Consider the following 17908-nt stretch of genomic DNA (forward strand, 5'->3'; position numbering starts at 1 on the left):
GCGGAGGGGGTGCCGGTGCCGAGGGAAGGCGGAGGCGGTGCCTGGGGAAGGCGGAGGCGGTGCCGAGGGAAGGCGGAGGCGGTGCCGAGGGAAGGCGGAGGCGGCTGGGCTGGGCTGGGCTGGGCTGGCTGGGCTGGGCTGGGCTGGGCTGGGCTGGCTGGGCTGGGCTGGGCTGAGCTGGGCTGGGCTGGGCTGGGCTGGGCTGAGCTGGGCTGGGCTGGGCTGGGCTAGGCTGGGCTGGGCTGGGCTGGGCTTGGCTGGGCTGGCTGGGCTGGGCTGGGCTGGGCTGGGCTGGGCTGGGCTGGGCTGGGCTGGGCTAGGCTGGGCTGGGCTGGGCTGGGCTGGGCTGGGCTGGGCTGGGCTGGGCTGGGCTGGCTGGGCTGTGCTGGGCTGAGCTGGGCTGGGCTGGGCTGGGCTGGGCTGGGCTGGGCTGGGCTGCGCTGCGCTGCGCTGTGGCCGCGAGGTGGGGCTGTGGGTAAAGCAGCGCCTCCGAGGACACCTCTGTTAAGTATGTCTTACCTAAGGAGCCGTAAATCACCTTAAAAACTTGGGTATTAATCTTCCTTCGCAACTAGAAATGATAGAATCATTGAATGGTTTGGGTTGGAAGGGACCTTAAGGATCAGCTCGTTCCTATTTCCCTGTTGGGCAGGGATGCCTTCCACCAGACCAGGTAAATAAATCTGTAAGTAAAAATGGTTACAGTGGCCACAGCTGAATAGTTGCTGTTTTTTCAGCAATGGTGCAGAATATTGCTTAATTTTCTAGAAGAAATGTATGTTTGAACTATTTTTCGTTGTAGTTTTGGCATGGAAGGCACTGAACTGTATTTCGAACTGTCCGACACACAGGATCAGTGTTACCAGAGTTTTAAATTCTATCACTCTCTGATGGGGTCCGTGGTGGTGTCTCATACCTTGGCTTTGTTTGAGCAGCCACGTACAAATCAAACATATGGCCCTACCACCATCCAAATCAAACATTCAGCCTTACCACCATGCCTGCCCAGCCCTGCTGATCTCTCCTTTCAGCTGTCAGGAGACAAAATATTGTTTAAGGCCAACTTGATGGAGCTCTGAGCGACCTGTTCTAGTGGAAGGTGTCCTTGCCCTGGTCAGGGGCATTGTAACATTAATCCTTAAGGTCCCTTCCAACTCAAACCATTCTATGATTCTATGATTTGATTTAACTTCTTTCCATGAACAGCGCTTGCCTTAACCAGGGCAGATCTTTCTGGCAGCTAATAACATTTTCCAGAACAATAATGGAAATAGAGGCAGTTAAGAATCAGGTTGGATTCTCCCAAATGCCTTTAAATATTCAAAGGAACTTTTCGTCTTCAAATAGCATGTGTTTCCTGGCCATGTTGTGATTTACAGTCTTAAGATGAATCCTTGCTTCAGTGTTAACTCACAGAGATGAATCACTAAGGCTCATATGTCTGGAGTCCCAGAAGGGAAGGAAATCAACTCTGAAGTGGAGCTCACTGTGCTCAGCTATAGATGATGGCAGGAGAGAGAGGGAAACAGCCAAATAATAGCTGGCATTTAATTTTAATTTCCCCTCTGTGAGGATACTCTTCATAGACTGAGCCCTTTAGGGTCTGGACCCCAGTTTTTCAAGGAAGGAATCCAGTTCTGGAAAATGTTTATGTCTAGCAAAGGCAGGAGACTCCAAGGCTGGTAACAGCAGCCAAAGGTTGTAGCATGGGAATCAGGGAATAAGATTGAGGAAGACAGCCAGCTCTTCCAACTGGAAGCTTTTCCTAATAAACCATTGCCTTTCTGATCAGAGTGGTAAAAAACAGAAATCTTTTGGGAAGTTAAATAAGTATATATTAATCTTCTCCTTAACCTGCACAGATTGGAATTGTACCTATGCATGGCTTACTTATTTAAAATGGGAATCCTGTTCAATTGCATGGGAGCTGTACAGTAGTCATCTCCATAGGAGTGCATGAGTTAACACAGACACAGGGCCTTGTTCTGCCAGATGTGGCACCAGCTTCCCTTTGGCACTGCTTACTCGATGCTTTGGTGGTTGCTGCCAAGTATGTGTCTACTCCTACGAAGTGCTGAGGCCTTCCTAAAATTTTTCAGAGTGAAGACTGAACCTTTCAGAGCCTGTGTGTTGTTACAGAGCATTGATCACTTAAACTTCAGATAATGGATAAAGGAAATCTCTGTCAGGCTTCCTGGCTTTAAGTGACCTCTGTTAGCTCTCCCAGAAGGGTGATTATGTGTCCCCTTGAAAGATGAAGCACGTCTACACATTTGGCTGTGATGCTCTTCGTGATTTTGCTGTAAACAGCAGTATTTGTGGCCACAGCTTACCTGGAATATGATAGGGAAAATGTGAATAAGTTTTTAAAAATGATGGACAAAATTCTTCTTCAATGATGTCATGTAGGGCTTGGCTGAACTATAAATGAAGAATTGCTCCCCAACCCTCCACAAATTTTGGCCAACTCTGTTTAGGATCTGGAAATCAAGTTGGATTGTAATAGGTTCCAGAACTAGTACTAGCTTTGGTGGACAAAGCCTGTTACATCTAGATATCAAAATAGTTGGTAAGTGACCAGCACAGTTGTCTTCTCCTTGTTAACAATTACACTTGCACACAACCACATTTTCTTTTCATTTAAATCTGTGCACCAAAAATCCTGTTATTAAGTACTCTTCTCCCATTGAGATTTGTCATGGAAGAGACAATTTATAACACTACATCTATCAAAGACAGCACATCATTGCCTCTCATGTCTGCTATTTGCAATTCATTGGTATGGTCATGTCTGTGGCCACACATCTAAAAATGTATCCTTTGATTCCCACACTTTGTAAGGAAAGCAATTACCCGAGGCTGTTGTTCATCATTTACAGTATGTGTAAAATGCACCATAAATTAGTTCTGAAGTGAAAGAGTGACTTGAATCATAAGCTTCATTTTTATTAAGCTATACTTCTTTCAAACCTAAGCATCAAATATTGCATCTTCATTTCAGTAAAAAAAACAGTCTCCTGCATTCTCAATTGTATGTGCTGCATTGTGCTTCAAATTGCAGATATATTTATGAAGAATTATATGCCCTTGTTAATTTTAGCTTGAAGACATGTATGCTGATTTATTATTCTGCAAAGAATTAGCTGCCTTGCTGTTGCTTCTGTCTCTTATACATTATGCAGAGATGGTGGATGTTCTTAGCATAACTCAGCAAGTAGGTGTTGGTATTACTGTGAATGACCATCTCAGTCAGAAAATTGTGTAGAGTAAAACAAGTTTGCACAAAACCCCAAAACTTCTCATTGAAAGAGTAAAATAGATCCCCCAACAGTTACTATACTCTAATATATTTGCTCTCATTAAATAGTCTCAGTAGCCTGTTTGGAATAAGACATCATTTTTTAAAAACATGTAGATGAGAAAAGCACACTTCATTTTAATTGATGCAAACATTTACTCAGAATTTCTTGGAATGTGACCATACTTATTTTCCCCACTGCTCATCCAATATTTTTTTTTTATTTACCCAGCAATTATTATCTCCCCAGTATCAATCACACCTAACCAATATCCTGCTGTCACAAAAAATCTTGAGCTGCAGCCATATCTTGGACATGTTCTCTGTGACATGCACGTTGGGATTTGTCTAACGACAGCACGTCTCCGATAGTTCACAGCCGCGACTGTGTTTTACCCTGATGTGCAACATCTGTGTGCTGCACAGCCATGTGCAAATGGCAGCTTTATTTGCATTATTATTTATTTGCATTAAATAAAAAGCATTTATGGGCATGTCAGTACTTAGGAGAAAGCATTACTCACTGGGATTATATCCAGTGTTGTAGACAAATACTCCTCTTGCACCTTCTAGGTGGCATTGTTCCCACCATTGGGATGCTGTATGAGCTCAGGGTTTGGATAACTAGCACTGTTTGTCACACTTTCAGCTAACTGCTGTAGATTGTATTGAATTTCAAGCTGCAAATGAGAGGAAATCCTATAGCAGTCTTGTGGATTCCTTCAGTATTCAGGAATATAGAGTGTTTTACCTTTGAAGTGGAATATGTTTATTCTGTAAGGTACAAACCAAGCTTGTTCTATAACAAGTCCCTCATTCACCTCCCAAAGTAGCACTGCACTGAGCTAAGACTAATCCAACCCTGCTGAACGCTTTTTTGTTGCTTACATGGACATGGCAATATTCCCTCAACAACTAAGCTTGCTGGACTATTTCTGTGCTCTGTGATATTTGTTTAGCATTTTCTACACTTTTTTTTTTTTTAATAATTCCATGTAGAATAGCAGGTAGATTATCTGAGAAATAGATATCAATGTTTATGTAACTGGCTTGGTACACTTTTATTAATTTTGCAGAGTACTGAAACTGGTTGAATTACAGAAGAGCAGGGAAATGTAGTTTTTAACAAGTCATCTTATGAAACAGTGCTGCAATATGTGCTGTTTTTCATGCTATATTATTTCCAATATGTGTTTTCATTGTATAGTCTGCTGTAGCTGTGCAGTCTCTGGCCTGGACAGGTTATTACCCATATGTGGAGTTGCAGACCTGTAGGGATATTAAAAGAAATGGCAGAAAATATTTTGCTCAGCAGAAAATACTTTGGCTTTTTGATAGACGTAGCAGATATGCAAATTTTTATAACAAACAATCTATTTTATTAGAAGTACAAATGCCAACTGGGAAATTTTCAATGAAATTGAAGGAGAATTCTGACTTCTGAAGCTTCCAGCACTTGGCTTAATGGAGTTCCTTGTTGTTTGTTGCCTTGGCCTCTCTCTTTGTGATCTTGGAAGAACTTGGGGAGCACAAATTGGGTAGTTCCAAGTCTGTGTCTGGGTCACAGGAATCAGAGGAGACTGTAATCCAGACACTGCTGTTTTCAGTTATATGGAAAGGAGTCAAGGCAAACTGCTGCTCTCAATGATATGCACAGGAAAGTCTCAGCCTTTCATGCCAAAGAAGGTGAAAGGGAGTTGTATATTATAATCCATTTCCTTTTCAACTTCCACTCTAGGGCTTAAAAGCCTCTGCAAGTATTCAAGTATGCAAGTATTCAGTGAAGGAAAGTGATCTCTGCTCTTGCCTTCTAATCTTTGGGAATGTCTCTCCCCACCTGAGCTGCCTGGCCTTCTTTTTCAGATACTTCTCTGAGGTCACCATATGGTTTCTCTCTGTATTCTTCACTCTTACTCTTTTGAGATTTGAAGCAATTAATAACAGAATTATCTTCAAGGTTCAGAATATCTCAGAGGTGAATCCATTGAGACAGGAACCATGCCAAGTTGTTTCAGCTCACTGATCCTGTTTTTTGTGGCAATGAAGATTTCTGTTTATGCTGTTTGATTTACTCAGTCATTATGGCAGAACACCCTCACGTGCAGTCTTTGGAAGCTCTAGAGATCTTGATTTTTATATTGTCTTCTTTCCAAGGGTTTGAAATACCAAGAACTACAGTCCTGTACACAGGTGCAGCTTTTTACTTTGAGAGGCGGAGGCTGGGGCCAGAGGAACTATGGATTCACAGTGTAGACATCATGTAAGGGAAGAAGGAACAGGCAGACAGATCTGCTGAGACCAGGCTGGTGGCTATTTATATTTCTGTAGTCAGTTCTAAAAGTGGTGGGTACCCAAGCAAATAAATGTTACTGCTGTTTCTGCTAGTTACTCCCAGTGGTGACTCAGCTGAAGTGGTGTAGCCACATATTCAGAAATGGGAGAAAAGGGGATTGTGGCATGGCCTTATTGTACCAGTACTTGACACATTCTTATATTCCCTGTGCACCAGTTCAATGTGCCTAATGCCATTTTGCTAAATATTTCAGAGGATATTTTTATGAACAGTTTGAGTCAAAGACCATAATAATATTAGCTGGTCTTCCCTCTTACTCACCACTCTTCTGCTCTGCCCAGTACTAATATTCACAAGATCAATGAGGAGCTGAATCAGATCCCCAGGGTAGCTGACTTTTGGGTTTTTTGCAGAGTTGATTTCAAGTCAGATGATCAGACTGGGCATACTCATTGCATATCTTCCTGGTTTTAAACCTAGCACCAAGGGGAGGACATGGCCATGGGCAAGAGCAGGGATGGTTCATTCAGATTCTGGTTTCAGATGATTGTGCACCAATTGTGAGACTGCACCATGGGCTATGCAAGTCAATAGTTGTAGCACTCTACTGCTGGTTCACTGCCAAGTCTGGAGTGTTCAGTTCTGTGAAACACCCAGCTAGGAGTATTGTCTCTCTGCCACTTGTCTGTCTTCTGCAGATGTAGAACCTGAGAAAGAAGGTGAAAACACCATTCACATGCTTTCATTTGCTGGCATGAGAGAAAAGTTTTAAAATTCCTAGTTAATTACTGGTATAAGCAGGATATATAATTAGGACTTCAGTGGGAGACAGCTGAGCTAAATACAAGTACAGGAACTCACATTATCATGGGACATCATTGAGACCTTATTTGACATGCATTTAAAATATTCTTCAAAGAAGTTTTCTTAAAGGAAAAGGGTTTAACAAAATTGCTGCTTTGCTGAGAGGCAGCACAACTGGATCAAATTTAAAACAACCTGAATTTTAAAAGCATCTTGTGATTTGAGATATTGCAGAGAGCCTCTTTAAAAGGTATCTGAGACTAAGAATCCATCAGCTGAGGAAATCCCTAGCACTAGGGGCTTTAGAAAAATCTAAGCTTTCATATTTGAATTATTTCTCCATACAGATGGAAACTAATGTAAACAAGGCCTAAGCAACTTGGCCAAAGTAATTTAGGAAATCAGAACTGCTGACTGCTAATACTAGCTCAGATTTCTAGCCCCATGCCCAGAATGCTAACGTTTGGCTTTAGTGTTTTGTCTTTCCATGATTCTCTGCTGTGAGTGCAGTGGGGCAGTGAGGGCAGAGCAGTGATAACTGTTAATATAACACCTCTGCCCTGTTTCTTAGGAAGGATCTGCTTTCTGCTGAGGCTTAGGGAGACCAGTATAGACTATATGATAACATATTTCTGTGTGAAAAGTCATTTTTGGCTATTTCTTACTTTAAAAACCATTGCACATGGGAAGTTCAGGAGGGTGTGAATAACCTCATTTTGTGTTTGTAGGAGTGACGCAGATGCAGTAGGTTGGATGTCAGAATGTCTCTGTTGTTAGTTATGTGTTACTGTTACATCTCCATGCCACAGGCACAGGGCAGCACCTCATTCTGTCAGCACTCTGCAGACACCAAAGGGAGATGCCAGTTATTGACCTGAAGATCTGTCCTTCTCTTGGATTCTGACAACAAGACATTTGGATACAGGAAGACGGGGCAGTGCAAGGTGGCAATTTTTAGTGAGCAAAATAAGCAGTTCTCATGGTTGCAACCTCCATGGCAGCAAAGAAAATATAGAAAGAGAGTTGAAATTTGAATTTGAAAGAGACACAATGTGGCTTTGTGAATACTTATGGGACAGCTGTGTCTGGATGAAACAAGCAAGTAAGAAAAAGGGGTAGATAACTTTTGAGATAAGTCTGGGTTGGTCAAATCTGGTAATTTGGTTGCCTCTCAAAGGAGTTGTTTCAGAACCCTGACTGCAAGTCTTGTGGGATTAACATTAACATTTTACTTTAGACCAGGAGTGAACTTTGAAGCAAACCTTGTGATTATCCCCACTTAGATCACTATGGTTTCCACTGCAGACTGGTCACAGAGCACTGATCACTGAATCCTTCTTCAGAGAAACTAAATCAGAGATATGTCCCACCTGCCAATGAAGGAGTCAGATATACAGAACCAGACAAAAGAGAATCTAAAATTATTAACACCCCCATCAAATATATTTAGCATGGAGTCAAGGTCCTCAAAAACAATTGTTTTACTCTACAGATCCACCTCTATTCCATGGTACTATTTGCAAGTGTTAGACATAAAGTACCTTGTTTTTTTGATATTTTTTGTTGAAAGGAATATAGATAGCTTTTTGGTAGACCTTTAAATGCTCTTTGCTTATATTTGTTAAACATGTTGGTATCTAATCATCTGTAATTCCTCAGTGGCATTTGCTTAGGTAGCATTATGTGCTCTGCAGTATTTGCAGTGAAATTGCACCAATTTCAGAGCAAAATATCTGGATTCACAGTAAGCATCTTCTAAGTTAAAATGATGTACTGAAGGTATATCTCCAATGCCTACTCAGCATTTTGGCAGTGGCACATATGGAAACACACAGTTAAAGATAGTGAAGGTCAGAAATTCTGTCTCAGGGGATTTTGACTTGAAATGTGAGAGTTTTAAAAAATATGTTACAGGTTTTAACACAACATTTGGAAATACTTTTCTCTCTTTCCCATGTGTGGCTATGGAGTCATTCATCAGTCTCTTCTCTCCACTTACTTGGCTCAGCAGTGGAAATATCTAGGGGCAGTATACTGTTGATCTTGTATGTGTTTTATTAAGGCCTAGCATGCTTTCAGATCCCACAGAAGAGTTCAGAAGAGATATATTCTGGTAACATGTTGAACACAAGAAGTTGAAGTGGGCTGAAATGTGGAAACACTCCCCAGTCTCCATACACTTAGAGAAAGTGAAGGGAAGAAATTACCACAGGTTGTTAAGGGGTAATGTAGCACATTCTCACAATCAACCACAGGGAAAAGGAGGGCCCCAGAGAAGTGAAACCTGGTTCTTCCCTCAGACTTTTCCTTGGCTGGTACAGCTACCCACAGCCTCTCCTGCAGTGAGGCATTTGTGTCTCTTAAGGCTTATGTATGGTCAGAGAGGGTGGGTCACAGAATAATCCCAGTTTCATTGGGACTGAACTGCTACAAGAATTAAGGATAATAAATTTCCCCCCCTTTCACCACAAATCCCAGGCACATTTATTTAACAAAGCTTTTGTAATGCAGTACAAGTAAGTAGCAACATGAGCATTTAGTAGCAAGGGGGAAAAAAAGTAATTCCAAAACTGAAAGCACAAAACTCACCTCCTAAGAAGGGATAAAAGAATACTAAACCCCATCAGGGTCAGGTCACACTTGTAATTCATTCTTAAGACTCAAAAATATGCCATGAAGACAATAAAGCTTTTTTAATATAACAGAATCCTTGAAATACATTTTATTTAAGTAGCATTTTTCTAAGTAACTGATAATGGCATTTACGTGTTGTTCACATAACAATGCAAAATCAAGTCTGTTGTCAAGACCTGTTCTGAATGGGGTAGGACAGCATGTAATAATAAGCCATGATGCCTGGGGTTTTTTTCAGACATCAGCTTGCCCCTCTTTTTTCTGGGATAACAGCAGCTTACAGGAAGCCTGAAGAAGTGCCAAAGTAGGTACTGTCTCAGAGGAAAATGAGAAATCAGCTGCTGCCATTCAAATCTTGCAAGGGTTGGGCAATAGAGAGGGTTTGGGAGCTGGTGCCGTACAGGAGGTCAAAGTTTTATTCAGGATTCTCATTTATTTGTGTTTAGAATGCAGCAGGACTTTGATAATGCCCATTAGGTGATCTTTCAGCACAAGACACAGACTACCAATGCATCTTTGACCCTTTCTGCTAAAAGAATCATGTTTGATCACTTCAGAAATTCTTACTGGCAGAGAGAACTTGTGTTAAAAGAGGACCAAAACCAATCCTTTTTTGGCACAGGTGTTGCTGCCAAGCAAAGTGAAAAGCAAAATAAGAGACTCCATGAAAATTGCTGAATATACTGCATAGCAACTAACATTTGGCTTATTGCATAGAGTAATGCTGAAATACGCACAGGGCTTACACAATTCTACAAACGAATTTTCTCATGGGAAAGTGAGGGCTAGAAGCAGCAGATATCTGTGCCATCAGCTGGGTAAGCCATGTCTAACTAAGCTTTACACCAGCAAGTGCTGTGGAGTTCTGTGCAAGTGGGCTATTGGCTATATTTCTAGATTTTTTTGAAGACAAGAAATGTTTGTGTTTGCGTGCATGTGCACATTGCTTTCCACCAAAATTGTCCTTTTCTCCCCAAAATGAAGCAGATTTGGAAAGAACAAGCAAAGGAATGTGGAAAAACACATCTCTCATAGCTAAAATGTGGTGCTTCTTGTGATGTCCTGCTTGTTTGCTGAAGGGTAAACTGAGAGAAAACGTCTGGGCCATTTTGCTCTACGCAGCTGTATGAAAATAGCATCTGCACTGACCACACCAATTCAGGATATTGATTTGCAAGAGTTTAACAGAGTTACCAGAGCCAGCTCTTTCTCTGCATAAGCAATCACGCCATAAATTTCCACCAAACTTGTCCGATTTCACTTTCAAAACCATTAACTAAGTCTGACTTGCTGTATATATTGGAAAATTCCATTCCACAATTACCCAAACTTGAAATTTCTGAAGGAAGTGTTGTGAGAACAGAATCAGAATTTGTGATCCATTCAGCTCAAGACCACAGCAAGTCCACAGCAAAGTATTACATAACTAGAGATAAATAGTCCTCATATGTTGTTAGTGCAATGAAAGACAATACAAGACCATAGGCAGACATGATTTTAATTTACAATTCCCTAAGTAAATTGATTTTACCCACTCACAATCCCATGCTCACATACTTGCAAGCACTAAGACGTGCATGCCTGACCAGTTTTGCCAGGATCACCTGTATGCCATGTAAGGCAGCAGCAAATAGCTTTCAGGTCCTCACTACATCTCTTGGGTTCCTCTCTGTGGATGGGTTTGGATAGTTTTTTAAACTCTCTAGGAATCAACTGTTATTATGGAACAATATTTTTGCTGAACAACCTTGTTTATTATTATCCCCCATAAATATTCAATAGGATTGCTACCTGTTCTGTTCTTTTTGACTATGGTCTGTGTCAGTGCTGAGATAACAGGGAGGGGAATGGCTCTTCCACTGTGCTGCAGCTTTGCTGCTTTGCTTTGTTGTTTCTTCTGGTGCTGTTGTGGATTTCCACCCAGACCAATTCTAGTATTTCTGTTACCTAGCTTTATACACTATAATGGCAAAAAAAAGTTTTTCCACCTTTTCCTGTAAAGAAACTTGCAATACATCTGAGCATACTTGGCTGAGGATCCGAGGCTATGACCCCAGAAAACTTTGAGCTGCATGCCAGATTTGGTCTCAAGTGCACTACCTCAAGGGACATAATTTGAGTGTAACTAATTATCACTCTGCAGTGAAGTCAACTGAACATCTTTTTAAATGCCTGGATACCTGCCTTTGACCCAAGTCTACTACTCCTGCTTTCTAACCAGTATTTCTCCTAATATCCCAAAGAAGAAGGTGGGTGAATGTTTCACAGCTTATATGAAAATACAAAGCTTATATGAAAAAATAATATGTTTAATTGTCAAAACTGAAACTCCCCCTCTCCCCAAACCAAGCATTCAAACTCAGTTCTTTCAGCAGGTCACTCAGGGTGCAAAAACATTTTAATGATGACTTGTAAATACATATTTCAATCTGTTTCTTCTTGCTGCATATATTCTGGGATGCAGATATGCTATGTCAGGTCAGCTGCAGATTAAAATGGAACATTTCATACATTGTCCCAAGTTCTCAATTTTTAGTGCACATGAAGAAATTTTGATAAAGACCTTTTAAAATCTATACTTCATTATTTTCTCCTAAGATTAGGCACACTAGGGTTTGACATTTTTTCAGTTATAGCAGGTTATTGATAATTTCAAACTGACATTCATTGTCTCTGAAAATATAGAGTATTCAGTTTAAATTGCAATAAATTTTAGTCACAAGACAGGAATTGTCAATATAAGAGACTTGCCTCTGAAAGATAGCCTGATGGAAAATGTTTTGTCATCTGGAATATGGGATTTGTTATCCTGGCTTGAATCAGTCTAGTGGAGCTCTGTCTCAACAAATGCATCTAGCCAAGCCAAAGGGAATAGTTTTTCTTTTATGATTCTTAGAAAGTTTTGGTTTATTTGATTAGATTTATATAAGTGACTTGCAAGCAATTAGTAGCCAACAAAATTATACAGCTGTTAAAAAGTGTTTTGCTGCAGCTAACTTGGCGATCAGCTGCAGAGTTTAACTCTGTATTTGTTCTCTTTGGTTTTGCAAAATTGTAGCTTAGGTCTTGGAAACACATTCAGTAAAGAAATAGCTGCAACAATGTAAATTGTTACTGACCAACTCCTAGTTGTCCTCCTGCCAGAGGCGAACAAAATCACATTTTCAATGTTCTCCTTTTTGGAATCAGTAGAGCAAAATGGTTCTTCAGCTACTTTACTGTGAAATCTAGTAGTTTAGTAAGAGAACCCAAATTACTGTGAGAGGCAGTTGATCCTGAGTTGCTAGATTTCATATGATATTGGCTTAGAATCACATAAATGTTACTTGTAAAAAATTTGGAAAATATAACTGGGCCTGGGCAGTGAGAAGAGTAAGGATTGGCAGCATCTTAAATCACTGCAACTGTTTCTGAAATGGAAAAACCCCACAATCCTTGGAATTCTAATCTGCCATCAGTAATTTCTGTACCACAGCTTTTTGTCATCCTTTACAAACCCCTTGAAAATGGTGATAAGAGTGTTCAGAATAGATACAATGCTCACTTACATCTGCTCCAGAAGTATGGCCATTAGTCACTCAGGAGATAAACTGGGGAAAAGCATTTCTCTTTTCCACCATATGGAAAAGGAGATACTATTTGATTTTTGCTTTGAAGTGCAGCTTTCAAAATACTGCATTAGAAAGTCTGCATGAAGAATAAAAGGCTAGAAGTTCACTGATTCTAAAATTTAACAGATGTTATGTTTTTGTCCCATAAATTGTCAGTTGTCCTCAATAAGAGGTATAAACATGTGTAAATCCCTAGGATTTAATAATTTGTAATTACTAGCATGTGAGGGCCATGAAACATCTTCACAGCAATGCAGCTAGGAGCAAAAAAGGTACCAGACCAAAGAAGCTTTGAGCTTCAGTGAAAAAATGAGGTGCTCTATTTCCCATTCAGCACCGTATATGCACAGCATAAAAGTCACAGAAAACTGAAGAGGAAAACTCTGAAAAGACTAGCAGTTATCTTCCACTGTATTTTTAGCATGGGATCATCGCCAGACAGCATCACTCAGCAGCCTCCCATAGTGTTCCTTGGTTCAGCCAGACAATCTGAAAGCCCAAAGAATGACTTTGCACTTGTGCTTGTACCAAGCAAGCTGCAGGAGGCTTTCCATCCTTGCTTAGCACAGTCAGTGGTACTAAGAGCTGTATTTGTCAACAGCTTTGTATTGCTCTCGGTATCATGCCAGTTATCCTTGCTCCTGAGGTTTCTGCTGGCAGCACTGTCCGTGCTAATGCTGCTAACAGCACTGCAGCTGAATCACTGACAGCAAAATCCTTCACAGTGCACCAAACTCAGGCTGACTCAAAATAGCAGAGATGCACTGTCATCAAAAAGTGCCTGCAAGTAGAAGAACTCTCATTAAACCTGGTCAAAAGCTTCCCAGTGGGACCAGCTCTGCATCTTGTATTTAACTTTGGTAGACAGTAAATTTATTTTTTTAATATAGTAGTTTTGTCTAGAAGGCTGCAGCTATTTGCAATATTCACAAATATACACAGTTGAGGGTGGAAATGTGAAAAAATTCTTAGTGGGAGATTTTTAGTGATGCTATAGTCAGACTATTCACCTTTCTGTCACCAGCTGTGGCATCATGGTCAAGTCACAGATCTCATGGCATCTTTTTCCTAAGACAAAGACAGAGGTATAACCTAAGTAAATGTACTGAAGGTAGTTTGAGACTAGCTAGACTATAGGAGATCATACACATAGATCAATAAAGGCTCCAAAGCCCATTTGAAAATTCAGGTAAACATTCAATGTGCTGGCCACCCCGAGATGCTGCAGCATCTTTTTCCAAACCACCTGCTGCCCATAAGTTCACTCTGGAGCGTCTCTGCAGGCTGCAGTCACACACTGATTGCAGTATGGACACATCATCAGTACTTTTAGTGGTCAAGTTCTCCACATAGGGGTGACTGGAAATCAGAAAGTATTTGTTAACATGGATTTTACATCCTCTGCCCAGGGGACTCTACTGACACATAACTGTTCTCAAATGTGTGGAATAACCGTGCCTTCTTCTGCTTTAGTATATTCAAATTTTCTAGTGAGTAATACACTAACAAACATTCTTAATTCTGTAGCAGTAGTTGTGCTGGAGTCCCTCTGAAGAACTAGGCTGCAAATTCTCACTCTGTTTTACTCCAGTCTTGTTTGCAGGTTCCCTGGTTAGAAGGAGGTAGTTCACTGTTATTTCTAGAATAGCCCCCAAAAAAATTTTAAATACCTTGACATGGCTTCTTCCACTTATCTCCCTCTCGAGAGACCCTGACTGAAGGCCTGTGGCTCTTCTGCTGGTAATTCAGGATCTTCTTTGCTGTAAGCCCTATCCCAGCTTTCCTGTCTGTGCAATTCATTAAATGCAGTGTTTACTACCCGATTAAGACATTTGCCTGCTTTCTCACACCCACCATTAGTAATATTTACATGCTGTGTGAGCTTTAGGGGCTTGCTTGAAAGCTGAGATGTTACTGGATCAGAGCAGACAGGTATTTTGGAGGAGAGCTGCAGGCTCTAACCTTGCTTCAGATCCCTGCAGTCTTCTCTACCAACAGAGAAGGAATCCATGCTTCCATCCACATCCTGCACTAGCCAGAGCCAAATTGGCACTCCTGCTCTGCAGCAATTAACCAAAGTGGCATCTCTTATGATGCTGCCAGTGAGACAGCAAAAGGATGTTAAATGCCTGCAGTTTATGCTCTGCCTCGGGGGTATGTGTTTGTGTGGGGAAGAATGCCAAGGATCTGCCTGGATCTTAATAAAACCATGCTCCAGCAGGTGTTTGGAACCACAGATAAGGTGTAGAACCACCCCAGGACACCAGCCCAGCTCATCCAGCTCTGAGGGGAACCCCAGTTACTCTCAGGAACACTCAGGAGAGTGTCCAGCACCACCTCATACTAAAAAATGGATAAAACACCTTGTATGTTGCAGTATGCAATTATAGCCATAGGTGTAAACAGGCATAATCTACTCTTTTTCACTGGCCACAAGCATCTGTGATCTATATACCCACAGAACTTTTTTACTTTGCATTATTTTTCAGAGTACTGAACTCAGGTGATTTTTATGTTGAAATTATTTAAAGAGTAAAAATAAACAAAAAGTTTTTAAAAATTATACTGAGCATTCTCTGGGTCTCAAATGGAAACAACATTGCTTTCCTCCCAAAACCCTCTCACTGCCCTTGACAGGAGGCAATTTGGTTTAATGAAGACACCCATACTTCAGTATAAAGGTGTCAAGTGAATTATTCATGAGCTCCTTTTTCTCCAAAGCATTTCAGCTACTTCATCTCATTGTAAAATTGCAAAAGAAAATTAAAGTTTTTTGTGAAAGTGCAGATGTTGCTTTGAAAAGCATGTGTTTAACAACTATTACTGGGAGGCAGTAACATCCTCAGCTTTTGCTGGTAAGTAGCAGAAGCAAAAGATCAACAGAATTGGGTAAAAAGATACACTGGAGAGAAATGAGCACAACTAATAGCATCAGCACTGTGAGGAAATCAATATTCAGATATTTTTTAGGTGCTTCATGTTCATAATATCTTGAGTATTGGAAAAAAGGAAGCAGCTGAGCTTTTATTTTCCTTCTGTATTCCTATTTCTTTTAACATGCAACTGTCCTTTACTGTGAGGAATTTTGTTACAGACCATCCCTGTCATTAGTGCAGTACGTTGATAGGTATCTTTACTCATGAGGAAACCAATACAGTCACCACTGCAATAGGCAAACACAACAGCCTACATTTCATCTGATTTGAGAGCTGAGATCCACACGGGCTGATTCAATTACAGAGTAGAATTCCCTCCAGCAGCCATGGGCCTTATTCGTGCCTCAGTGGCTACATAGTTACTTAAATTTCCACAGATGTGTAAAAGTGTTGCAAAAGAAAAGATAACTTTTTTTTCTTGGTGATATTTTAGTACTGTCAAAGTAGAAGCAAGCTGTATTTTGAAATATGGTTTAAAAATCACCATATCCTTAGAAGTCAGATCAGACTGCATATATCTGTGCCTATGCATATTCATACAGAGTAAGGCCACATCTACCACATTGCAGATAATCTGGTAAATGCCATCACTATTTAGCAAATATGGCTGAAAATTAAGGAACTTATTTTACCTTTCACTTTTCAACCTCTGTGCCCATAAAAGACTAGAAGTACATTGTGTAGTCTTTTTTTGATTGTGATATTTCCTAATTGTGAGGCTCTTTATTTCTTAAACTCTTTATTTTTAAATTTTTTTAGATGTTTTATCTAGAACAATATTAATACAATGGCATCTATTGTCAGATACAATTTTCAGTTATCAAACCAAAGCAACATATGCAAATGTGATCATAATCTTAAAGGTTCAAACTTAAAGATAAGAAAATATATATTCATAAAAAAATTACTCTCTTCAATGCGGAAGTAGATTTCAATTACTCCTAATTAATTCAGATACTGCTGAGATTGGTATTTGGTTTAATATAGCTGCCTTGCCAACTGCATGCTACTTTCTTCTTCCTGACCATGAATATTTTTCTCAGTATTAATTTAACTTATAGTGCAGAGTTTGGCTAATAGCTGCTGTGGAGGCTATAGTGCTTTCTCTCCCTGTAGCATAGAATGCTGAATTTCATAGATGATCCAGAGAAGCTACAAGCAAATGCTTTTTGAATTTGAGCAATATACATCTGCCCAGGATAAAACTTAAGGAAAGGAAAGAAGGATCAACAAGCTGATTCTTTTCCATCAGTAACCACTGAACTGCAGAAAGCAAGAAAAAAAAAACAAACCCTGAAAGTTCTGTAAAGGAAGAAGAAAACATTTCATTAATGTTATGAGATTGCCGTGCACTGGCTTGAGTGACTGCTGCATATAAGACCTAATGCTGGCATCTTCAAGCCTTCAGAAGAGAAGAACCTTTTTGATTAAAGCTTTCTGTCAATCTTGTGAAGACCAAAATTAGTGCTCCTATTGGTGAAAGTCTGCCAGCACCCAGGTATCCAGAAAAGAAAGAAGGGAAGCCACACTTGAAAATTTTGCTTCTGAAAATTCTTGGGTTTCTTGGGAGTTGGTTGGTTGGTTTGGTTTGATTTTTTTTTTTTTTTTTAAGCACGAGGAATGCTGATAACTGAATTACTTTCCATTTTCATATCTCTGCTGAGTTTTCTCAGGATAAGATAATTGGATTTTTCTGAATCTACAGGATCAAAGATTAATATAGTTGACATTAAAAAAATCCAGAAAGGAGAATCTGTCCTTCTTGCAGACTTCAGCATGTATAATATTTCTCACACAGTTTTGATTTGTAACTACTCCAAGCAGCAGACTCTCTGAACATCTGTTCACTGAATGTCCCAGAAGGACTGGTTTTCTATTGTGAATTTCAAGCATCTCTGATATTACCCTGCAATACCATAATCGTTTCTCTCCTTGCTGAAATGCCTTTAATGTGAATATCTTAGAAGATATATACTTGTCTGGAAGCTGATAATTACCTCTATGTTTTTTTAATTCTTACAAATCTTTTAAATATTGAAGGATTTTGCAGAATTCATACCCAGTCATCCTGCTTAGTTATTCTTTTTAGCTTTCCCTTTTGTTTGTATTTAATTTTCTTTCCATGGCATCTCTTATAACTGGAAAAGTTGTTTGACTTTTTAGATGATGACTTTTCATTTAGATGCCTGCTCAGAATGCACTGTTCCATGAAAGCCTCAATGACAATTCACTAAAATAGAAAATCATACTGAGATCAGGCCTCATCTGGCATGGTCATTTATTGCAAATCTATTACAGTGCTATCTATCTTACAGTAAATTTTTAGACCATT

At 40.1% G+C, this 17908-nt stretch overlaps 1 long non-coding RNA gene across 1 annotated transcript; it reads left to right on the plus strand.

Moving 5' to 3' along the window:
* Positions 1 to 520: 520 nt before the first annotated feature.
* LOC130258098 (uncharacterized) lies at positions 521 to 15080 on the plus strand. Its single transcript, XR_008841435.1, has 3 exons — positions 521 to 673; positions 7205 to 7352; positions 14862 to 15080. It is a non-coding gene; the product is annotated as an uncharacterized LOC130258098 (long non-coding RNA).
* The last annotated feature ends 2828 nt before the right edge of the window (positions 15081 to 17908 follow it).

The sequence above is a fragment of the Oenanthe melanoleuca genome, chromosome 1 (assembly GCF_029582105.1).
Source record: "Oenanthe melanoleuca isolate GR-GAL-2019-014 chromosome 1, OMel1.0, whole genome shotgun sequence".
Taxonomy (NCBI): Eukaryota; Metazoa; Chordata; class Aves; order Passeriformes; family Muscicapidae; genus Oenanthe; species Oenanthe melanoleuca.